General features: G+C 36.3%; 2 non-coding genes and 1 pseudogene across 2 annotated transcripts; 1 reads left to right on the forward strand and 2 right to left on the reverse strand.

Moving 5' to 3' along the window:
- The first annotated feature begins 5,855 nt into the window (after positions 1-5,855).
- LOC136042902 (U2 spliceosomal RNA) lies at positions 5,856-5,974 on the forward strand (annotated as a pseudogene).
- Positions 5,975-6,206: 232 nt separating this feature from the next.
- LOC136042903 (U5 spliceosomal RNA) lies at positions 6,207-6,322 on the reverse strand. The gene has a single exon (XR_010621483.1). It is a non-coding gene; the product is annotated as a U5 spliceosomal RNA (small nuclear RNA).
- Positions 6,323-7,179: 857 nt separating this feature from the next.
- Positions 7,180-7,343, reverse strand: LOC136042901 (U1 spliceosomal RNA). The gene has a single exon (XR_010621482.1). It is a non-coding gene; the product is annotated as a U1 spliceosomal RNA (small nuclear RNA).
- Positions 7,344-9,754: the final 2,411 nt, after the last annotated feature.

Consider the following 9,754-nt stretch of genomic DNA (forward strand, 5'->3'; position numbering starts at 1 on the left):
CTCTTTCTCTCTCTCTCAGTCTCTCTCTCTCTCTCCCACTCTCTCTCTCTCTCTCTCTCTCTCTCTCTCTCTCTCTCTCTCTTTCTCTCTCTCTCTTCTTGCTCACCCACTCTCGTTGGTCTCTCTCGTTCTCTGCAATCTTTCTCGTTCTCCTCTGTCTCTCTCATTTTCTTTGGTCTTCTTCACTCTCCTCAATCTTACTCACCCTTTTCGCTCTGTATTGATCCCCTCGCTCTCTCTAACTCTTTTTGGTCTTTTATGCTCTCTGTCACTCTCACTTTGGATCTCTTTCTCTCTCTCTCTTTCTCTTTCTCTCTCTCTCTTTCTTTCTCTCTCTCTCTCTCTTTCTCTCTCTCTCTCTCTCTCTCTCTCTCTCTCTCTCTCTCTCTCTCTCTCTCTCTCTCTCCATCCCTCTCAATCTTGGTCACTGTCACCTTCTGTCTTTCATTCTCAGTCTCTCTTGCTTTTCACCTTATTATAAACTCTAAAAAAAGGAATTTCGATAAAAATAAATACATAAGAAGAATAGGCTTTGCATTTTGATTCCAAATATATAAAATTCATCAAGTTTAATGTTACCTATCAAAAGCTATGAACCCGAGAAAATATCCGTTATTTCCGAGAAGGGGGAGATATCACAAAAGTCAAGGTATTATAATGGAAATCGCAACATCAAACTCAGCGTCTCACAGATCACTACTGTTAAGGGCTCGAGCTCCAAAGTGCAAAAACGTGGAGTTTTGTATTTTAACTAGATTTTATAGGGTGGTGGTGGTAGAGATGAATGGCTGGATTATTTGAAAAATGGCTAGCAATTTAATGAAAAAAATCGACTGAAAATAAGGAACAACATGAAAACTTATTACAATAGAAATTATTTCATAAATGTGGACGACTACCCCATCCCCAACCCTTACTCTTCAGGCTAAATTTTGCCTTCAATTCTAAAGAATTTATTACTATTCTTTATGAAAGTATGTTCTAACTTAAGGGCTAATGAGTTTGAGTTGGAAGTGTTTTTAAAGAAATTTAAGACTTTAGCATAAAGAGCGAGGTGCGAGGAAGGGGTAGTCTTCTTTATATAAGTGACATTCTGTTGGTTTCAAGTTTTAATGTTGGTCCGTACTTTCAGTCGAAAACTTGTCTTTTTTAGGGTCGATATAAACGTCTAAACAAAAAGCAAGTAATCAGGGCACCAATTTTTAAGATGTAGTAGGATGTTGGCAATATATATTTTTATATTACTGAGTAATTTTTGCTTATTTGTTGTTTTTTTCTAAATAAAACACAAAAATCAGATATATTCAAAAGCCCCAGAAAGGTAATTTTTAAAATTAAGGGTATCTAGGATGAGGGGACTTCTTCTTCCCAAAATTGATATCCATGTAAGCAGGGCTGTATTAGGGGAGGAGTTTTGACTCCCCCCTCCACCCAAAGAAAATATGTATATTGGTCCGACTCGTAAAAACATAAGAAAAATGAATATAAAAAAAATTCTTATGTGTTTTTTAATTTTTTTTTTGTAAAACCCCCTGAAAAATCACTGTGTAACCTCCCTTCTCCTGAAAAATCCTGGTTACATCCCTGTAAGAAAAACAAAAATTTAATCAATGAGAAAACCCCTTTCAAAATTACAACTATTTTTTAGAATTCCTTAAGCTCTGAAGTTGCTCATTTTTCTGAAAAGCGAGCCAACCATTCGACCTATAGTCTTATCCGTCCAATAACTTGCTTTGATGGTTTACTTTAGACAAAACATTCTAACAATATTGATCTCCTGCCAAGTAATGACTCAAGTTTTTTATTTCATTTACGTTAAAATGCATACTGAGTAATGAAGAGCCTGAATCCTTTTTTGCATGTTTACTTTATGACACAAAAACCTAATGACAAAGGCCTAATCAATGTATTGACTTCTGAAGACGAAATTATCATGGGCCAGGCACTGTTTACGATTCTGAATATAATATTTAAAACATCTGTGCACAAGGAAGGGGTAGAGGTTCAATCCCTATACGTTTTCCAACAAGAGTATCGACCAAGGGAGAGGAGGGCAACTGTCCCCGCTAGATTCTAAAAGATGCAATTTTTTCACTGTAAAATCGAAAAAAAAAATACTCCCTTGGCAACATTCGGGGGGTTGGTATTGGGTTTGGAGATTTCTCCTAAAAATTTTGCCCGACTCGCAAACAGTAAAAAAAATGTATATAAGCACATTCATCATGTGTTTTTTAAAGTTTTGTTTGTGACCCCCTTCCCTCAACGAACATCTTAGAAGTGGCCTTGTCCCCCTCCTCCCTATATTTTGAAAATATCTTTATTAGTATCTTCACTTATGAAATTAAAAAAATACCCCCCCCCCCAACAATTTTGTGAAGACTGATCCACTAAGAAAAAATTTTTTGTGAGTCTGCGTTCGAATGGGGTAGGAAGAGCACCCTCTCGGCGAGATCTGCCAGATCTGGAAAAACTGTTTCGTCGGTAAAAGTCTACACCGAAGCGCTTAAGCCAGAACCGGACAGCAAGAAGTCCCTGGGACCTCCAGTAAGTTGGAGGCTTTGTGCAATCCTGGACCCATCTTGGTCACAACATGGTTTTCAGCACTTGGCGATGCTCTTCTATCAACAAGAGTCGAAATCCTGCACAGACAGTCCCAAGCCTATTACCTCCGACTCATTATATATTCATGCCTAAAAATATTAAGCTACTACGGGGAGGCAACCCATAGTAGATAAATCAGCTAGGAAGAAGTTTTTCAGTCCAAAAACGCCTATCAAAACAAACCAAGCCCAGAAAAATATCTAAGAATCAGAACCCCGCACGAGTGCTGTGTTGTTTACTAGGCTATAATTTCCTCAAGGGGCGCCACTCCTCAAGTGGGAAAAATTCACTGCAAGTTTGCCCTCCTATAGAGGTTCTTCCCATGATGGTGTTCTGCATCACCATGCAATTTAACCAATTACTGGGAGAAGGTTCGTAACTCATGTGACGTGTGAACATGGCAATGGGCCCTCTTGAGTGTACATTTGAGGGGCCTTCTTCCTCCTCCACTTGTATTTATGACCCCAAGGCGAGGGTGCCCCAGTTTCTATTATGGACCCCCCTAGGACAAGGTCCTACTTGGTCAAAGCCTCCTATGGAGCTACTTTACCTATCTGTAGGGCGTTCCCCTATTTGTTGTCCTAGTTGCCTACTGCCCTTCAGTTGACAAGTGGCTGGGTAGATGTTTGTTGTTATCTTTCGCAGATATATTCCAGGGAAGCTACTTTTCAGAGGGTAAGGGATGCTCGAAGGCACTCTTTGTTTGGTGCAATGTTGTGCCAAGTCCTAGGGGCTCTTGATTCCCGAATCTCTTAGGGCCCTCATTACTCTCTCATCTAGGAACCGTATTTCCATTCCAGTTTAGGGGATTCCTCTAAAATGAGGAGTTTTGAGATCTTACATGGGCAAACCCTTTAATTTGGGGATTCCATTAGTTTCTAGACATAATACTCAGTCTGGCGGGAGAACACGATTCAAGAGACAATTCTCTGTGTGAAGAGGAAAAGACTCAACAGGCGATTCTCCATGTGAAGGAAGACCAAGAAACGGGTCTGTGAGGAAGGAGAAGCCTGGAGCCTAAATGCAAATATAACACAAAATCCCTGTGATTTACCACCTCAAAGTTTTATCTTTGTTGATACATTCGGGGAGTCTGAAGTATGGCATTCTAACAGCTAAACTAATGATTCCTCTGTCTAAAATGACTGAAATACATTCTACAACATATTTTGGCACAAGGAATTGGTGTGGTCAGGACTGGCCCTTTTTTCTTTGCCGGACTTCCTCCAGAACAGTCCTACATTTTACACAAGTCTATTTTGCCTCCAGATGGAAAAGACTTTGTGATGGGCCAATGGGCCTGTACGAAATTGGAAGGGAAACGATTCTTGTGTTTATTTCTTATGCCCTTAGATGGTGTAAAAGCGATTCAAGTCCCAGCTACAAAAAGTCCTCTTTTTTTTCTTTTTAAAAAGTAACTATTTCTAGATTTATTATCCTTAGAGCATAGCCACGTAATTTATTTAGGCTAAAAAGTAAAAGGCGAAGCATTGCTCAAGAAATCTGAACAAAACTAACTCAAATCCATACACACTATTACTGCATAAAGTAATTGATCTTCTGCCCTTGAAAAATCAAAAGATACAACCATCGTGGAATGCAACTTTCCTCGTACTACTTTGTTTCTACAAAGTCCTTCTAGCTCGACTCCATCTTATAAGACTGTTTTTTTTCATTTCTTTTGCTTTTCTACAGCGGCGTAATTTCGTCAAAATCCAAACTTGAAGGGGATGGAGGAGCAAAGATGGAACCCTTTGTCCAAAATAAAGTGAAAATAGCAGTAAAAACTAAAAAGAAGCCATTTGGTATAACAGAGGCACAATTTAGTACTCTAAAAGGACTATAAAGTTACTTAAAAGAAAAAGATGTGTTTCTGTAGATCCTTAAATTTATAAGTTCATAATAGTTTAGACAAGATTTTGGAAGAAACTAATTTTCAGAAGGGGAGCAGGGAGGGGAGTGAGGTTTGGAGGAGGGTAAAAACAAGGTTTGGGAGGGGCAGTTGCCCCTTCCAGCTCCATAACAAATTACGCCCCTACTTCTCTATGGTTTCGAACCTTAGAGTTGTTTAATAAGCTTTGATCGAATTCTCCTATAAACTGGCATTCTACTTGAAGACAATCTATTCTTCAAGACAGTCTTCTGGGCTATATAGTTAGTAAGAAGATGGAATGATAGAATTAGTCAAAGTAAATGACAAATGAAAAAGACAAATACTTATAAAACAAAGTAAGCAATCATTTATCTGATAAAGCCTCACTGTTTTGTGTCTGTGTATCTTTCTTAGGTGATTGAAAATTCAGCTTTTGTTTCCATATTTGAAGCAGATTTAATAATGTCTTAATAAAATTTGTATTGTTACCATGTAGCATATATGGAAAACCAGTGGCTTTAATTCAGGGAAGGAAATTTTCTCTACAAGATGTTTTTCCTGCATTCCTCCTCTTAGATTCAAAAAAAAACTCTTAGTGGTATTATCATTGAAAAAGGGCTTGTTTTTTTCTTTGTATTTTTGTTAAAAAAATTGAAAAGACAACGAGGTTCCCCTGCCTAGAATCTGGAGAATACTCTTTCACCCCCTCTCCCCTGCCCCTTGGGCTGTGTATACAAATCTATTTTGAGGAAGGGATACAAAAAAAAATGAAATAAAACCCATCGGAAAATTGTTTAAATGCATTGCGCTACGTTTTAACGAGTCAGACAAAAATATCGGGGATTAGCTCATTGGGTCCAGCTTTGTCCCCTAGCTTCCATGAATTGGCGCTTTTGATCAATACCAGTGGTGTCGACTGGTGGATTGACAATTTTTATTGCAAATGAGGGTGTTTTTTGGGTATTTTTGTAAAAGAAAGTAAAAAAACAAGAGAATCGTTCTCCATGGATTTCGAAAAAACTTTTTTCTGTCCCCCACCCCCTTAATTGCCGTGAATTAACGTCATTCATCATTGCTGGTTCCGATCATTGTCAGCTAAAGGGCCAAGAGAATATATCTCTGATTTAAGGTGTTATCTTTTCTGATTTTGGCTTTTTGAGTGACAGTTTTGTCCAAGTCTTGATTGGAAAATTTTCCGTTTACCATTAAAATTTTGAGATAAACTTTGATATAATGGGAAATGTTTCGTACTGTTTACAAAAATCTAAAGACAAACTGTTAAGTTAATTGAATGCTATTTGGGAATTGCAAACGAAATAAATTTTGTGACAAACTTTGTTACTGGTATTCTTATAATTGCTTTGACCATCCTGATAAAATTATCGCTTCTCGGCCTTTTAGCTAAAATCAAAGTGTAGTATCTGTTCTTAAACTATTATTTAAATTTGCTTCAAATTTTGGAAACAAAAGCTGAATTTTCAAAGCTTATTTAGACACTCCTGGAAGTTGTGCCATATTTCACAATTACTGTCCCTTTTTATTATTTGCCCATAAGTTCACAATTTGTTTTATACTTTTGAAAAGATTGAATTTTTGTTCATAAATGACTTCAATTATCTTGCATTTTCCGGGGTTACTTGTCTGACAGCACTAATATCTTGATAAATAAGATATTATCTAAATAATATCTAGATAAGTAATCTTGAAATATTTAAACATACAACAGTAGTGTAGACTAGTCTGCCTTTCGGCATTCAAAAATTTGTTAAGACTCATCAAGTGCCCCTCTCCACGGTAATCTTTAGTAAAAGGCGAAAGATTAACTCGATATGAGGAGAAGCCAGAGCTACGAAAATTGCTAAGCTTGACTTGGGTATATAAAATAAATCCTAGTATATCCTCGTGGTTTTTTTTTTTTTTAACAAGGTCCGAAAGCAATAAGAAATTCAATGTTCAATCAAGTAAATACGGGCCAAAAAATCATATGCTGGGAAAACATATTCAATGAACAGCAATTTATGGGCAGCTTCAATGACATACTACTAAAACTACATCCGCAGAAAATACCTTAAATATTCTGTAATCAGGCCCAAAAATAATTGTAATGTAGCTGAATGGTCGATCAATTGCTGAAGTCAAAGGCCCCCTTATTAAATATTCCAAGAAGCTTAGCGGTAGTGAAGGAATTCTTAGTCTGATATGTTGCCAATGCAATTGACTTGATGAAATGTGTGGTGACCAAGGGTATTTCACTTTTTAAGACTAGCCTTTGTGACTTAATTTAAATTTCAGCAATTTGATTCGATTCCTAGTTCAATTTAAAAATCAGTATTTGATAATTACGGAGTATTTTCAAAAACAAAATGCATCAGGAATTCAATCAGTTTAGGCAATCTAATTTAATTATGGCGACTGATTATTGATACCCCATCATTTACTTTAATACAAAAATAAGAAAAACAAAATGTGTTTATTTAAGAGATATTCTGGAGAAAATTCAACAACCATTTTCTATAAATTATACGCTCGACTCCTTCTGTATTATTTCAAACATGTCAGCTTGTCAGAAAATTAATTTTTTCAATAGGGCCCAACAATCAAATTTACTTGGTTTTAACATTATCAATTTGCATACTTTTTCCTTTCAAATCACAAAATTGCAACGTAGTGCGGGCTCAAACGAAGAAACCTTTTCAATGTGTGGACAGAGGTCCGCGCGAACGCAGTCCCCCACTACCAAAAATTATGCTGTTGAGTTACCCACATTTGGGGTAATCACAGGGGTCAGCCAATCCGAAGTGCAATGGAAAGACCTCACCCTGGGACTGCCTGCTTCATGATCAAGGCAGCTCCCCAGCCAGGTAAGTAAGAATTGTTCAAAATCTTAGCAATAAATATCTTCAATGTCGAATCATTTAAGCAGTGAAAAAGGGGCCATCTTTATCACTTTCCTTTGAATTCAAATGTTGCAGACACACTTTTTCTCCCACACTACGCAATTATAACAACTAAGAAGAGTTAAGGTGCTTCAGATCTTATAAGTCCTTTTTTGGAAAAACACCATCTATGCATTGTGCGTTTTATATTCAAATACCATACTGTTGGTCAGATATTCTCTAAAACCATATCTTAATACCCTTTTTCCAGTCAGGTGAAGAAATTAGATAAAATCAAGCAATAAAGTCAAATGTTAAAAGAACTCGAGTAAAAATAAGTATTCTTACAGGTTGGCTGATAGTAATGTTTCTTCGACAACGTTACAATCAGTACAACCTTTCAAAAATTGTTCAATAGGTGAACAATTTTGAAACATTTGCAATTTTGTTTTGCAATACTGGTTGGAAGGACAAGGCGCGACAAAACATTTGGAAAACAGCTTCAAAATGCTTTAAAGTCTGAAAGTATAACAAACAAACAAAACATCGCAAAAATACAAAATCCAAAATATTTGCAAATGACAGCTTCAAACCACTGCATTTGGGTTCTCTGGCATTTAAAAAAATTAAATGCTTTATCCAGTTATACAAAAATGTTTAAAGTAATCAGGGATCTCCATAGATGCGAAGAATCTCTTAAGAGCCTGCTGCCTATGTGAAGAGAATGGAAGCTGGTTTGACCGCATCTCAACAAGCTTTGGAGCTTCAATTTGAAGTTGTCTGGCTCCAATGGAGTTCTGTTCAGCCCAAGCTTGTTGAGCTGGTTGGACAAGCTTGTCCAACCAGCTTCCATTCTCTTCACATAGTCAGTAGGCTCTAAAGAGATTCTTCGCATCTATGGAGAACCCTGATTACTTTATACATTTTTGTATAACTGGATAAACCATTTTAATTTTTAGTTATACGGTATGAAAAGAACCTAAAACACTGAAAATCTAAACTTTAAAATGTTTCCTGTCTTTTATGAAATTTTAATCATAAGACCATTCTATTAAAATAATAAAGATAAAGCGAATAATGGACTTAAAAAGAAATTATCAATAATTTGATGTACTGACTGAGGGGCTGGATACTCCTAGCTGATACTAGATTACAATGTATTTTAATTTTGGAATTAACAGTAAAACTATCTAGTTTGAGTTTCAGAAGTTTAACAGTGAAAATTACATATACAAATTACAAACTAAAAGGGGGAGGGGAAGATTATACAATACATAGAGTAGAATAACTTAGTTTCTCTACCCCCATTCCTTCTAAATACTTACTCTCTTAGTAGTTATCGGGTTAATTTCTTTTTCACAGTTTTAATCATCTTTTTATCGTTGAGAAAACATTTTCTCTACAAGAGTTGTATTTACTTTCATACCCTGAAACCTGATTCATTTTCACACCATTCAAATTCTAGATGAGTTTATAACGATTTAGGATTTTTTTTCTCTTTCATATCTTTTCTACTGCTGTATTTAAAATCTTATCTTAGATGTCTTATCTTATCAGTTGTAGTTCAGTTTTATTTCAGAGTTCAAAGTGTCATCATCTAAATCGGATACTGCTTGGACATTATTAATTCAGTAAGTTTTATGTGAAAACAACAAAAATTTCGCAATAGGGGTAATAGTGACGTATAATCCCTACTTATATACTGACCTACATGTTGAAGATGTTGCACGGACATTATCTCACACTGAAAATAACGAATTCAATTACTTTGTAAAGGATTATTTTGAAACTAATTTAATCGGATGTCAGCTGTTTGACAGCATGGTTAGTAATAAACTGATTTAATTTTGGACTTCGACAAATTGTCCATATTTGTTGGTTATACCATTATGACAAAATATGTACATTTGTCGTTGTTGAATTTCTTGCAATCTAATCTTAAAGAAGGAGTAAGTGATGAAGTTATTGCTAACCATGCTGTTGGTTTTTCAATGAGAAGTCTATTATGGCAGCTAAAATAGAACTTCGGTCTCGTATTTGCGAGGGTGAACGTGTGCAAAGACGCCAAGGGGATCAAGCTAATTACCGTCACATTAAGGACATGATGGATATCTTCTAGAAATGTGATAGCGAAAATTTGTCTTTGCCTACATACGTGATTTTTCTGCTTACCGAGGTTCCTGTTATTCCTGCTTTGGGTTATTCTAGCTTCGCCTCAAAGCTTGTAAGCATTAATTCGGAACTTAGACAAATTCGTGAGAAGATTTCGTCGTATGATCTTAAATTCCACCCTCTTGGCAGCCATGGCCCTCAGTCATTGAATCACCATCTGACGACTGTTGTTATTTCTAATTTCCCATCACAATTAAATAATCCTACCAAACGTCGCGAGATAATAGACTCT

This window comes from Artemia franciscana, unplaced genomic scaffold, assembly GCF_032884065.1.
Source record: "Artemia franciscana unplaced genomic scaffold, ASM3288406v1 Scaffold_2421, whole genome shotgun sequence".
In the NCBI taxonomy this organism is placed as follows: domain Eukaryota; kingdom Metazoa; phylum Arthropoda; class Branchiopoda; order Anostraca; family Artemiidae; genus Artemia; species Artemia franciscana.